This window comes from Vulpes lagopus, chromosome 7 (genome assembly GCF_018345385.1).
Source record: "Vulpes lagopus strain Blue_001 chromosome 7, ASM1834538v1, whole genome shotgun sequence".
Taxonomy (NCBI): domain Eukaryota; kingdom Metazoa; phylum Chordata; class Mammalia; order Carnivora; family Canidae; genus Vulpes; species Vulpes lagopus.
Genome location: NC_054830.1, coordinates 87,046,691 through 87,061,699, shown reverse-complemented (window position 1 = coordinate 87,061,699; position 15,009 = coordinate 87,046,691). Strand labels below are relative to the sequence as shown.

General features: G+C 38.9%; 1 long non-coding RNA gene across 1 annotated transcript in view; it reads left to right on the top strand.

Annotated features, from left to right (window-relative positions):
- Positions 1-369: 369 nt before the first annotated feature.
- The window catches only part of LOC121494266, a 103,910-nt gene continuing 89,270 nt past the window's right edge, over positions 370-15,009 (top strand). Inside the window, exons 1-2 of the long non-coding RNA XR_005988775.1 lie at positions 370-480; positions 2,754-2,905. This is a non-coding gene — a long non-coding RNA (uncharacterized LOC121494266). The remainder of the gene's footprint in view (positions 481-2,753; positions 2,906-15,009) is intronic.

Sequence of the window (15,009 nt, the reverse complement as noted above, 5' to 3'; positions counted from 1 at the left end):
CCCCCGCGCGCCTCCCGACCCCCGCTGCGCTTCACGCCCCGGTGGTGTCCCGCCTGGTGGGTCTGTTTTACCCACTCTTTCGCCCATCACCTTCGGCGAATACCGTGAGAGCACGGGCAGGGGAGGAAGGGTGAAGAAAACAAAAGCACACACCTCCTAAGCACACGCCTCCTGCTCTCTCTGGACCCCGCCCCCGAAAGGGAAGGAACCGGGCAGCAGGGAGGGGGGTGACGCCTCAAGCGCCATCTTTTACGTGGGCGGAAGAAGTTGCTGCTTAATTTTTCGTGTCCTCGTGGGACGCCGTAGGTACGTCTTGGAGTTTTCGATTTGCGATTACGTGAACGCGCGAGCTCCGTGAGACGGGGCGGCCGGGACTGCTCCGCGGTGCGTCGTGAGGATGTGGAGTGTTAGCAGGTGTCTTTAGCGCGGGAGGCTGCCGGGCTCCAGGAAGCCCAGTGGGCAGCTGGGAGTGGTTGTCAGGTAACGGGAGCCCAGCAAGTGCGTGCTGCATTAATGCATTTATTTTTTCTTGTGGCACAATTAAGTGCGCTGTGACTACACCCCGAGCCCGGTTAGGTAATTTCCTTTGTACACAATACGTAGGCACCGCAAGTTTGTCTTCTTCACGTGTAAGCATTTTCTTAAGCTCGATGTTCACACTCTTAAAGGTCATTTTTTTTTTTTTTTTTTTGCTGGTTGCACAGTGTGGACGAGTTGGGGTTTTTTAGCCTCTGGTAACCTATTTTGCCGTTCCATTTGATGTGCTGTAGGATTTATTTTTAAACCTTGAGTTAATTAGGCTTTGGGGCTGCAATTGTATATATTCGTGCTACGGATAAATGGCAGTTAACATTTTTCATCTTTAAAGATCCTACAGCACATCTTTATCATGCAGTGAGGAAGAAAAGGAATACAAATGAGTCCCGCAAGCCTGTACCCTCTGCAGAATCCGACCTCTTGCCCAGTCACTGCTCTATGCTCATAGCACCAAAATAACTACCATTTATCTAGTTCCTGTTGTGTGTCTGGTGCTGTGCTCCTTAGTCTAGATAAAAAAATGTGTTTAGGGCAGCCCGGGTGGCCCAGCGGTTCAGCGCCGCCTGCAGCCCGGGGCGTGATCCTGGGGACCCTGTGTGCAGCCTGCTTCTCCCCCTGCCTGTGTGTGTGTGCGTGTGTCTCTCTGTCTCTCATGAATAAATAAATAAAATCTTTAAAAAAAAGAATTGTGTTTAATTCTCACATCTTTAGGGTATAGGTGTCGTCATCCAGCTTTGTGCAGTTTCAGAGCTCACTGAGACCTGGTACACACACCAGGCTGGTGGTACTAGGTTGATGACAGCTCTTCTCAGGTAACACCTATAGGGGACAATACTAACGAATGCAGTTTAGAGTAAAACTGAGATTCAGATTAAGTGCTTGGGAAAGGAATATAGTACCAAATCAGTTTTTCGTACTTCAAAATATTGCCTATATACAAAATAATTTCCCTTGTCTCTGACAGGTTTTGGATTTTGTGCAATATCAACTTTAGGACAACTGTGCTTTCTAAATTCTGCATGACCATGATATATATATATATATATATATATATATATATATATATATATATATATATTTTAAAGATTTTATTAGTGAGAGACAGAAAGAGAGAGAGAGAGAGAGAGGCAGAGACACAGGCAGAGGGAGAAGCAGGCTCCATGCAGGGAGCCCGATGCAGAATTCGATCCTGGGTCTCCAGGATCAGGCCCTGAGCTGAAGACGGCGCTAAACCGCTGAGCCACCCGGGCTGCCCAAGATATATAATTAAAATGGCTCTGTACATGGGATGCTTTGTGGCTAGTGAATGTGAATTTTCCCCCTCACATCTAATCAAACAATTATTTAGGCATTGTGTAACAGTAGCTTCTATGTCTTTTAGTGGATTGAAGCAAAAAAAATTGATAGGGAAAAAGTAATTATGGCTTAGTACTGTGATCCATAGTATTTGTAGGTTATAAAATTTTACATTTGAAGGTGTAAAATACGACAGATATCCTTTCTTCAGGGAACCAAGGAGAAAATGATACTAAGTACATAGTAATGTGATCCACACTGGCAGCACCAAAGTATGATTTGGGAGGGTTTTAATCCTTATCTCTTCCAAACTGTCAATCAGCCCAAGTAAACCACTTCAAATAACTCTGCCATCTAGTGAAAATAGGTTTTGCTATTGAAATACTTCTTTAAGCAAGAGTTTTAGTCCTCCATAACCAACCAGAATATCCCAAGACTCTAGAAATTTTTGAACTATCCACCAGTCCATATGTGATTAATGAACAATCACATAAAAAGTCTCTACAACAAAGCAGGTAGTTGGACTCTGGAATCAGAACTAGTATAAGTATTGTCTTTGCCTTTGATTATTTGTGGGACTTCAGGCAGCATGTGACTTCTCTTGCCTCAGTTTCCTTAGCTACAAAGTGGCAAGTAGAATAATTTCTCATGGGGTTGTTATGAACCTGAGCTGAGATTAAGTAAGCTAAGGATTTAGTACAGCACTCTCAAGAAATGGTGGCTCTTATTTCAATTTTAGTAACCATGCAAGGATAACAGAAGAAATAACAAACATCAGATAAATCTCTTTTAAACTGTGTACATATTTATAATTCTAATAAATAGAATACCAGAACCGAAGGAAGATTATTGGTACATAACAAATGTCAGTTATTGTCAGGAAGCCTTCTCCCCATCCTCTCTTTATTAATGTATTTCAGAAATGTCTTCTGTGTTACTTCGGAGCTGGAGTGGAGGACTTGTTGATTACCTCCGATTTATCAGGGTTACAGCAAATTAGATTTAACTGTGACTGGCATGTGAACTATCTGATGTTTGGACATGGATGAGGAATATTGCTATGGACACCACGGTGAGTTTCATTTCTTTTAAGTAGTGAGATTTTATGTGTTTGCCTTAATCATTGCAGACTTATCAATATGCACTTTATGGTATATTAGCTTTTGGTTGAAATATGAATGAGCCAACAACCAACTGAGGTACTTGCAGTTGGAACCTTGGTTACTGGATATATTAAGTTAGTGCTGTGAAACAGTGTGATATAAATGGTTTGGAAAGCTCTGGTAGGTCCACGTCTGTTCTAATGATGAGCAAGGTGGGCAACACCCCTGTGAGCGAACATTAGGGTCTCATGTATATTTTCAGGTCCTTCTAAGACTCACCATTCTATAAACAATAAGCTTCTCAATGAGAGGAATCACATCCTCCACCAGGTATTCACCTCTGTTTCTTCCTCCATGCTGGTGCTCTGTACCTCACAAACCACAGCTGTAAATGATCTAAGGCCCCAAATAAAGAGCCCTGAGGGAGAAGAAATCCCTAGTTAATTGCAGCATCATAAGATGCACAGCAAGAAAGAGAACAAGTAGGAAGACAAGCCTACCAATTTCTTAAACCTTAGACGAGATCATTAGCCATCCTGATAAGGTTGCCATAATCTGATGGAATTCAGATGCGGTGGGTAGTGCGGAGTGATAGTTTTGCTATAATCCCTGAGTGACAGTGGACCAGTGGCAAATGAGTGGCAGCTTTCAAGCATTCTGACTCCTTCTATAGCCATACACTGCCCAGGCCCATTTCGGAATGTGGCCCAGAGCCCAACTGCCTTTGGTTACCCTGACTTGCAGCTCTCAGCATTTTCTTGTTTATACTTGTACTTTACCACACTTACTAGTATGTTGCTTTTAAAAGTAGTTTCTTTATTTATTTCATGTGTGACTTCTGCCTCTCAACTTTGTCACAGGCTGTTTGAAACCCAGGACAGTGTGCTTACAATTTTATCTTCTAACTCCTTTGTTTTGGGCACATATCAGATGATTAGTACATGCCAGCTGGCTGATGGAAACTTCATTTCAACTACTTAGAACTGTTACCCTTAGGCCAGGCTCCTGTCATTTGAAAATAGCTTTGACTTTATGAGTCAGAGTCACTGTGTTGAAGGTTCAGGGTCACTGTGATTTAAAGTGGGTGAGGAGCTCATGTCTTTTTTGTCACCAGTGTCATCTTTCCTATGTCTTTTTTGTCACCAGTGTCATCTTTCCTACCTCTTCACCACACTGTTTCTTTAACATAAAAAAGAAATAGAAAAACTTAACTATCCTTGGAGCAATCTCAGGTCACTCAGTTTTAAAATGTTTGACATCTGGGTTTTTTTTTTTTTATTGAAATATGGTTGACATACAATGTTAAATTAGTTTTAGGAGTACAATATAGTAATTAGACATTCTGTGTAGTATTTGTTGCTGATCGTGATAAGTGTAGTCATCATACATGGTTATTACAGTGTTAATGACTATATTCCGTATGCTGTACTTTTCGTCTCTGTGACTTGTTTTATAACTGGAAACTTGTACCCTTTAATCTGACATCTGTGGGGTTTTGACATCTCTGTGCTCTGTTTGCTTCAAAATTACCTTAACAAAATTGACCCTTTCTTTTCCATGTGAGTATAAGGACCAACTGGCCCCTATCACACTGAACTGGCCCCTATCACATTTATGGTCTTTCTGCTATAAGGATGGCATATCTCTCTACTTACAACTTCTCATATATTCTTTAATTAGGTTTTATAATTTTTGTGGAAAAGATACTTCACATATTTTTTGAGATTTGTCCCAAGTTATATTTTAATTGTTGCTAATAAAAAAATGCTTCTGAAAATGACATTTTAAATAATTTGTTGCTAGTATGTAGTATCACTAGTTTTGTATGTTCATCTTTTGTTTGGCAGCCTTGCTAACTGTTCTTATTGGTCGTAAATAATTAAAAACAACAATACAAAGAAAGAAGCCCCAAACAAAAAAGTACTAATCATTTCATTCTCATGTACAACTTTTAGTACCTGCCTATTTCCCATGTTTCTAGGGTCCTTAGCCTGACTAAACGTTTGCCACAATCTGGCTCTAGCTGCATTTTCAAGGCCGCATTCTTTTTTTTAGATTTTTATTCATCCACTAATGAGAGACAGAGAGAGAGAGAGGCAGAGACACAGGCAGAGGGCGAAGCAGGCTCCATGCAGGGAGCCCACCGTGGGATGGATCCTGGATTTCCAGGATCAGGCCCTGGGCCGCAGGTGGCGCCAAACTGCTGAGCCACCTGGGCTGCCCTCAAGGCCCCATTCTTAATGCCCTTTCCACTAATTTCTTGCAGTCCATGAGTGTTTACTGATTTGTTACCACTCACCTAGTTCTCTCGGCCTGGAATACCCTTACCCCTCCAATTCTGTGTGAGGAAATCTCATTAACTGCAGCCACATGCTGTCTCCTCCAGGAAGTGTCCATGGATTTCCATGGTTGGAATCAGTTGACATTCTTTGCGTACCCTTCACCTCCACCCCTCTGCTATTAATATAAAAGTCAAATTCTTTGTATTTACATTTTACAATTTTAGGGTAATATTCATCAAATAATATTGAAATTAGAATCTGCACACTTATCATGATGAACACTGAGTAATGTATAGAATTGTTGAATTACTGTATTGTACACCTGAAACACTATGTGGTAACTACACTGGATTTAAGATAAAAACTTAACGGGACACTTGGGTGGCTCAGTGGTTGAATGTCTGCCTTCAGCTTGTGGCATGATCCCGGGGTCCAGGGATCGAGTCCCACATCGGGCTTCCTGCAGGGAACCTGCTTCTCACTCTGCCTATGTCTCTGCCTCAATCTTTCTGTCTCTCATGAATGAATGAATGAATAAATAAATAAATCTTAAAATAATTTAACAATAAAGAAATAAACTACTAGAGATGGTGGCAATAATACGATGCACTGTTAAGGGCATCAGCTTTGGAGTCTGGCTAACCTTAGGTTTGAATCCTGGCTTAGCTACTTGGTATCCTTAGGCAGGTTAACATCTTTGAGCTTCAATCTCCTCCTCTTGAAAATGGGATTGCTTTGAGGATTAAATGATAATTCACATAAAATATTTACCCTGGTACCTGCTTCATGGTAATTGCTCATTAGAGTCAACCACTGTTATCACATGGTAGATGCTCAGTTGGTGTTTGCTGAATGAAGCTAATCCTAATCCTTAGTTTACAGATGAAGGAGAGCTTGAGAAAGCAAGATCAGGAAGCTTTCTCAAGGTCATACCTTTAGTTTGGGGCAGATCTATAACACCTTTGTATGCTAGCAACCAGATGAGAATTCTTTCCTCTTTATCAACATAAAATAAATATAATATACGTCCTCACTAGATTAAAAGTTTCCTAAGAGCTTTGTCTTACTCACCTGTGTGCCCCTTACCTCTAGGCATAGTACCATATGTGAGATTTGCAGTAAACTTTGAGTGCTATTTAAGAAAGTTCTCATCAGAATCAAGAATAAATTAAGAAAATTCTTTTAGTCCATACAGAGATTTGACTTTGCAGAATTTTGCTAAGCTCCAGGTGTGGCGCATCGTCAAGAGTGATCCTGATAAGGAAAAGCTTAGTTTGAATGTTACTGTGTTTGTAGGTGACAAAAAGTAACAGGCCACGTAAGCGTCAAAATTTTTAGATATAGTAAGCATTTCATATACTTTCAAAGGAAGAGGACAAGAAACCCAGACACATTATTTTTAATCTGTAATTTTACCCATTGCATTAACTATGAGTTTAAATTTGATTATGAAAAATAAAAAAGTATTGCCTTTATAGAAGTAGTGGAACTTGATGAGTTATTAATCATGAAGGTTCATTAGTTCTCTTTGTGAGAAGAAGCAACTGAATCACAAATAGTAAGTCTGTTTTCAAAAATATAAGAGGGATGGATTATCTGTCATTGTTTTCCATCTGAAAATATGTAGAGAGGTATTCATCTTTTTAGTAGCTTGCCTGAGAAATTGCAGAATGTCTTCTTTCCATAATTAAGATTTTGCACTTTTTCATATAAGTTATAAACCTATAGACATGCATAGATAATTCAGTATGGAACAATAAACTAGATGGATAGATGAGAGATAAGTTATTACTATCAAATAGTAATACTAGCTCTCTCAAAATTTATTTTCCTCTTCAGAAATAACTCATTATTTGCTTGCCCGTATTCCATGGGTAGGGATATAAAAGAGAAATAGTGCTGGAAAATGGCTGATCACATCTCAAGACTATCACTTGCTTTAACCAAATAGTGCTTTAAGAAAGAATGAAAATACTGCATGGGAAATGACATAAAGATCTAATTCTCAAGCACTTTTTCCACTAATGAACTATACATTACTAGTCAGGAGATGTGCACATTTCTTTTCCAAACACAGGGGTAAGAAGAAAAGAAAAACAAACGGTCCCTTTGATGAATAGCAAATACCTAATACCCTTCTGGTGTTGCTACACCAAGATCCAATTATCTCCCACATTTCTTAACGGTGTTTACAAACTGCCTCTGTATTGAAGTTGAATTAAAAGAAAGAAAAATCCAAATGAAGAAAAAAAAAAAGAACAAAGTTGAAGTCCCGATCATTTTCATGCCTAAATAAAAGAATTGTGTGTGTGTGGGGGGGAAACGTAAAAAGTATAGTTCAAATTCATACTTGCTCTAGGGCAGCTTGTGTACTGTCCAGCTCAGTCTGTCAAGTGCTTGTTAAAATTAATTATCATTCAGCAGCTTTCTGTCTCTAAGTAGAACTCCCAGAAAATATGCTTAGAGTGGAGAAATGCAAATTGGTTTATGAGGTAATTTTATACTCTAGGGACAGATTTTTTTCATTTCACATTACTTCTTGTTGGAAAGGGTTCATTATTATTTATATAGCAGAACAAGCCCCAAAGCCAATCCATTTCCAACCTCATTGTCACTTACTGCATTCCAAACACCACTAAATTCCCAAATGAGTAGGCTAATTCTTTCCTTAGAGAGCCATAAAACTTGCTTGGGGTGTTACTAACTTAGGTGATAGCACTTTATTCAAAATGAGTCTTATTCTCCAGGAATGTGTTCAAAGACCTCATTTCTTTGTGGCCATAATTCTGGTGGGAGAGAAGTAGGCTTGTCTCTTGAATATCACTTCTGAATTGTTTCTTTGAGCACCTTGGACCTACAAAAACAGGAGCTACATTCTGAAATTCTTCAGAGTAAGTGCTTCGAAGACAATTATTCTACTTATTTTGCATTTAAGATGCACTTCTGAAAATGTTATTTTTCAAATGAATTTGATCAACTAGATGACTAGTATATTCAACATAATATGTTGTAATATTTCCATTTTGCAACTAATCAAAACATTGTTACCTAATTAATTTCAGTGCAAACCCAATAAGGGCTTGTTTAGAACCAAATAGCAGTGGGCACCTTGGTAGCTCAGTTAGTTAAGCCTGTGTCTTCAGCTCAGGTCATGATGATCTCAGGATCCTGGAATTTGAGCTCCAGATCTAGCCATCCTCTCACGGGTGAGTCTGCTTCTTCTTCTCCTTCTCTCTCTGTGATCTTTCTGGCTCTCACTCTCTCTCAAATAAATAAATAAAATCTTAAAAAAAAAAAGCACCAAATAACAACAAAATATTATTTACTCCCCTTCCTTATCCCACCCCCATACCCTGACTCCAAACTAATGCAAGGAGGGTGATTCTTCTGGAGTGACTAGTTTAATTTCTATGAGATGAGTTTGCCTTGTCTGTAGAGTTCTGAGGCTAGCAGTAAACCCAGTGGGTTGAAAATAGATTTTCCACCTCAACATAAGAACTTCTGAAAGAGTTGTATCAAGATGACAATCCCCTTCTGGGAAGCAAGCATTCAGGGCTGCGCTAAGCTGTGCCAAAGGAGCCATTCAGGTAATAGATGGACAGTACGATCCTGAGAGTCTTGACAAATGACTCCTTCAAGGTTGTGTTCCCTCTTTTAATTGCTGCAACTGGAAGAACATTTACAAAGTGAAACCCCTTTGTAGTGTAGGACAGGAACAGAAACTTATAATTCCTCTCTTGATTCTGGCCAACCTGTGCAGTGAAAATGTGTAAGAGAAAAGCTTCCTGAGATGATGTAAAATTTTATTTTATTTTATTATTATTTTAAAATTTTTATTTAAATTCAGTTTGCCAACATATAGTATAATACCCAGTGCTCATCTCATCAGGTGCCCTCCTTAATGTCTGTCACCCAGTCACCCCATCCCCCCACCCACGTCCCCTTCTGCAACTCTTTGTTTCCTAGAGTTAGGAGTCTCTCATGGTTTGTCTTCCTTTCTAATTTTTCTCCACTCAGTTTCCCCCCTTCCTTTATGGTCCCTTTCACTATTTCTTATATTCCACATATGAATAAACCATATGATAATTGTCTTTCTCTGATTGACTTATTTCACTCAGCATAATACCCTCCAGTTCCATCCATGTCAGCGTAAATGGTAGGCATTCATCCTTCCTGATGGCTGAGTAATATTCATCCTTCCTGATGGCTGAGTAATATTCCATTGTGTATATATACTGAGGCAAAATTTTAATTCAGAAAGGGATGAAATGAAGAACTGAGACTTTTTAAATTTTAAGTTTCAATCCAACTCTTATTTCTGTGTACTGATTTTGAGGAAGGACTAGAATGACCAGGAAGAAGTAATTTTGCAGTGTTCTTCCCTTTTTGATGATTGAGTGGAAATGATGGGGCATGTCCTTCTTACCACTTCATCCTTCCCACCCCCACTTCAGAAAAATCAGTATATTCAGAATGGTTCTGAAAAAAAGCTTTTCCTACAGAAGAACTTTTGCGAAAAATATTTAATTTACATGATCCCAGAGACCCATTTCAAGTTTTACTTCCTTTGAAGCTTTCTGGACCAATTTGGTCAATAGAACTTTTCCCTGGTCCAATCTAGAATGTTTTTCCTTTGGTATTTATTTAGCATTGTTTTGCAGTATTGATAGTTATCTTTTTTTTTTTTTAAGATTTTATTTATTTATTTATGAGAGACAGAGAGAGAGAGAGGCAGAGACACAGGCAGAGGGAGAAGCAGGCTCCATGCAGGGAGCCTGACATGGGACTTGATCCAGGGTCTCCAGGATCACGCCCTGAACTGAAGGCGGCGCCAAACCACTGAGCCACCGTATGTGTTTTGTCTCACCTAAGCTCATTTTCATGGTAGGCCCTGAGGCAAAGCGGTACAAAGTCAGAGGTGGGACCTTTACTCCAGTGTAGCTTACAAACCATGAGTTCTCTTCTTCCCTCACCTCCCACCAGTGAGTGGAACACATCATGTGTAGCATATAGATGCTTATAAATATTCATTATAGCTGGCTTGAAAGTGTTACTATAGTGCTTAATGCCAGGCTTTCTACATAGCAGGTAATCAATAAATAAATCAAAGTTAATTTTATGAATAGGTAACACATTCACTTGTTAAAAAATCCAAGTGATATTACAATTAAAACACTGGCAAGTCTAGATCCACCCTAGTCCTCATCCACTATATTATTCCTGCCCTTTGTAGGAAACCACTTTCTTCTGTTTATTTTTTGTGTCTATCTGGTATCTCTTTAGGAAAATGCAAGAAAATGTAAATATGTGTCCATATCCCCTTCCTTTCTTAGGTAAAATTTTTATATTCTGTAGCCAGTTTTGTACTTTTTTCACTCATCCATCTGTTTTCCTTCCATGTCAATGTGTAGAGGTCTTACTTGTTCTCCTAAGAGTTGCAGAATATTCCATTCTTTGGCTGAACTATAGTTATATAACAAGTCACCTTTAGACGGACATGTGAATTGCTTCCAGGTTGATGCTATTAGAAACAATTATGTAATGAGTAGCATATGTGATTTTGTCAGTACTCAGGTATATCCTTAAGATAAATCCCCAGAAGTAGGATTGCTAGGATAAATCCAATTAGAATTTTTAAATATATTTTCAAATTTCCCCCTGTAGATACTGTTTTATTTCACTCCCCTGGTAGTGAATGAAGAGTCTATATTTCCCACAAATTTTCCAACCAGATGTTTAATCAAACTTGGATGTTTGAGGATGTGATAGGTGAAATATTGTAATTTAGTGTGGTGTATTGTTGTGTTGCTTTTATTGTGATCACAATTAAAATCTTTTCATATGTTTCAGGATCATTTGTATTTCTTTTCCCCCCATGATATATATATATATATATATATATATATATATATATTTAAATATTTTATTTATTTATTCATGATAGACAGAGAAAGAGAGGCAGAGACACAGGCAGAGGGAGAAGGAGGCTCCACGCTGGGAGCCTGAGCCAGACATGGGACTCAATCCCAGGACCCCAGGATCACGACCCGGGCCAAAGGCAGGTGCTGAATCTCCGAGCCACTCAGGAATCACCCCCACCACCATTTTATATTTTGCCCAGTTTTTTTTTTTTTTTTTTTGGTCTGTGTTTTTTTTTTTTTTTCCCCAGCAAATCACTGCATACTGTAGAGATTAGCTATTTATCTATAGAATGAGTTGCAGTTAATTTCCTAGTATTTTATTTGTTTTTTGTTTCTGTCACAAAGGTTTTTTTTTTTTAAAGATTTAATTTATTCATTTTGGGGGGGGAGCACAAGCAGGGGGAGAGGCAGAGAGAGAGAAGGAGAAGCAGACTCCCCAATGACCTGGGAGCCCCATGTGGGACTTGATCTCTGAACCTGAAGATGATGACCTGAGCCAAAGGCACTCAATCTGAGCCACCCAGGTGCCCCACCACATAGGGTTTTTTTTTTTTTTTTTTTTTTTTTTTAGTATTCTTTTTATGTAGCTGTATTAGTTGATATTTTTTTTTACAACACCTAAATTATGAGTCATTGTTGGAAAGGCCTTCCCTCCTCTAAGGTTACAAAAAAACTCCATATTTTTTATAGTTTTTTCATGTTTTGTTTTAAATATTTCATCCATGTGGGGTTAATCCTGGTGTATAGTATGAATTGGGGATCCAATTCCATCCTTTTTTTTTTTACCTAGAAAGTCACCTAGTATTATTCATTGAAGGGGAGCTGGTTTTGCTACCCCCAAATATGCCACTTTGACATATGGATTATCTTGAGCTGAAGTCAGTCAAGACTCAGCAGACTTAAGAAAATGTTTGACCTCCCCCTCAGCTATCTAAAGAATTTAGATAGGGGATCTGACCCAGAAAGAGAGCTATCACCAAAGGTAGATTTTTATTTGAATAACCTTTCTGTTATGTTAGGCAGAGTAAACATCTAATTACCAGACAACTGCTCTTCTTATTGTTCTGTGAATTACCCTTCTCCCTTTTGAAGTCCCAGACCTCAATCTGATTTCTGAGATCAGGATGGCATATAAGCCTCAACTGCCCAATTTGCCCTTGAGTCTCATATCTTAGTGGCTCCTCCTGTACATACAAAATTAAATTTGTTTTTTTCCTGTTAATCTGTCTTATGTGAATTTAATTATTAGAACCTAGAGGGAAGAAGGAAAATTTTTCCAACCCTATACCATAAATATGGATTGATTTTAAATGGCTGTGACCACGTTAATAGCCAAACCAGTAGATTGAGTTGGTTAATCCAGAGAAACAATTGATCAAATCAACAACAGGAACAAACCAATGAACATAAAAACAACAAAAACCAAATTAACATAATCTTTGACTTTAACCTTTACTTGATCTTGATGAAATGTTTTAAAATGAGTTCTGTTAAACCTTGGTCATAACTATCATATGCCTAGCACTGTCCTAAGTGCTTCACATATGTTACCTCTGATCTGGTCAGTCCCAGTCAAGTGGGTTTTTATTAACCTCATTAAACCCTCCAGAAATTGAACTTCAGAGAAGTGAAGCAATTTTCCCAAGGCCCATTACCAAAGAGTGTTGGAGTAGAATTTTGATCCAGATATAAGGTTATAAAGTCAAAGTTCTTCTTATTTTCAAAAGACAATGGACTCCATTGTCTGAGATATATATGTAAGGGAAATAAGGACACCTGAGAAGAAAATGATGTATTTGTTAGACACATGCAAAGCCACAATCAGCTTTGAGTTTGCTTACCAGTGCTGATACAACATTCATGTAGTTCAATTGCAAAGCCAAAAAAGGCCTATATATGGAGTGCACTATAGTCTCTTGTCAGAATTACTTTCCTTTTTTTAAAGATTTTATTTATTTAGTCATGAGAGACAGAGAGAGAGAGAGAGAGAGAGAGAGAGAGGCAAGGCAGAAGGAGAAGCAGGCTCCATGCAGGGAGCCTGACATGGGACCCAATCCTGGGTCTCCAGGATCATACCCTGGACTGAAGGAGACACTAAACCACTGAGCCACCTGGGCTGCCCCAGTATTACTTTCCTAATGCAGGAAAGTAAAGAGCAAAAGCATTTAAGTTTGTCACATATCTTTTTTTGCTTTTTGCTGATTTTTAGGTAAGATTACTTGACTATGAAGCCTTTTTTTTTTTTTTTTAAGATTTTATTCATCTATTCATGAGAGACAGAGAGAGGCAGAGAGAGAATCAGGCTCCACATAGGAAGCCCAGTGTGGGACTCAATCTCAGGACTCCAGAATCACTCCCTGGGCCAAAGGCAGGCACTCAACCGCTGAGCCACCCAGGTGTCCCGACTATGAGGCCTTCATTAAAAACTGAGATCAAGTCTATACAAAAGTGAAATAATTTTGCCATCAACAGGAATAGTGGGTAATCCAAGTCGCACTTGGATTGACTAAAGAATGAACACATTGACTGACTAAAGAATGAACATAAAAAGTAAAATAATCTTTATGACTGGATAACTTGCTGGTTTCTTGACATAAAAAGGGCCCAAATACTCAGCTTTATGTCTCAGTTTTAGTATTTTGCTAGATTCTTTCTTTGATGGTTGAACTGTTCATATATTTTCATAATGCATAAAGCTATGTTCTAACAAAGCTAAAATAAAAATGCATATTTTCAAAATTATCTGTTAATCCCTGAAGTCTCTGGGGCCTGTCCGTGAGGCTGGGGTACGCCAGGTATTGGGGCACTGTGGCAGTGAACACACAGGCAGAAGAATCCCGGGGCTAGGATCCCGGGGCCAAGCTGTCCATGACTGTGTTGCCCAGGCCAGGAAGTGAAGCTACCACTGTGAAGACTGAGGTCTTAGCCAGGCAGAATGGGAGGCTCATCCAGTGAACAATCTGACCAAGTAACCAAGGGAACAAAAATAGGACCACGAGTATGATGTAGACACTGCTTACCAAGAAGCAGGCAGATTATTTCAAATATTTTAGGAAGTTAAATCTGAGAACAGTTCACTTTAGCGGAGTCTAGTCTATAGATGTGAATACAACCACTTCTCAAAGTTTCCTTTTATGTTTGTGTGCCTTTAAAATTTACATTCACAGTGTTTTGCAACTTGCTATTTTCCACGCAACATTGTGTTTTTGAGATATATGAGGTTAATACTACATATTGTTTGGGGTAGATAGAAAGAAAGTGAAAAGGGATGCCTGGGTGGCTCAGTGGTTGAGTATCTGCCTTGCCTCAGGGTGTGATCCCAGGGTTCTGAGATCGAGTCCCACATCTGGCTTCCCCGCAGGGAGCCTGTTTCTCACTCTGCCTATGTCTCTGTCTCTCATGAATAAATAAATAAAATCTTAAGAAAAAAAGAAAGTGCAAGTAGAAAAATAATGCATGGCCCAGGTGCACATCAACTTTGGGAGGCAAAGGGTTTAGATACAGAGAGCAGGAGAAGAACTTTAAGTCTGGGTAGGTGGTTGTATTATTCTCTGTATTTGAAATATTTTATATCTTTCTTATTTTTTATTTTTAATTGTGGTAAAATATCCATAACAACATTTACCATTGTATGTGTATAGTACAGTATCATTAAGTATATTGACATTGTTGTGCAGCCAATCTCTAGAATCTTTTCACCTTGCAAAACGGCAACTCTGTACCCATTAAACCACAACTTCCCCATTTCTTGCTGTTTCCAGCCCTGGCAACCACCATTCTGCTTGCTGTTTCTAATAATTTCATTTGCTTACAGTAAATGAATACTAACAGTATTTGCCTTTTTATGACTGGCTTATTTCACTTAGCCTG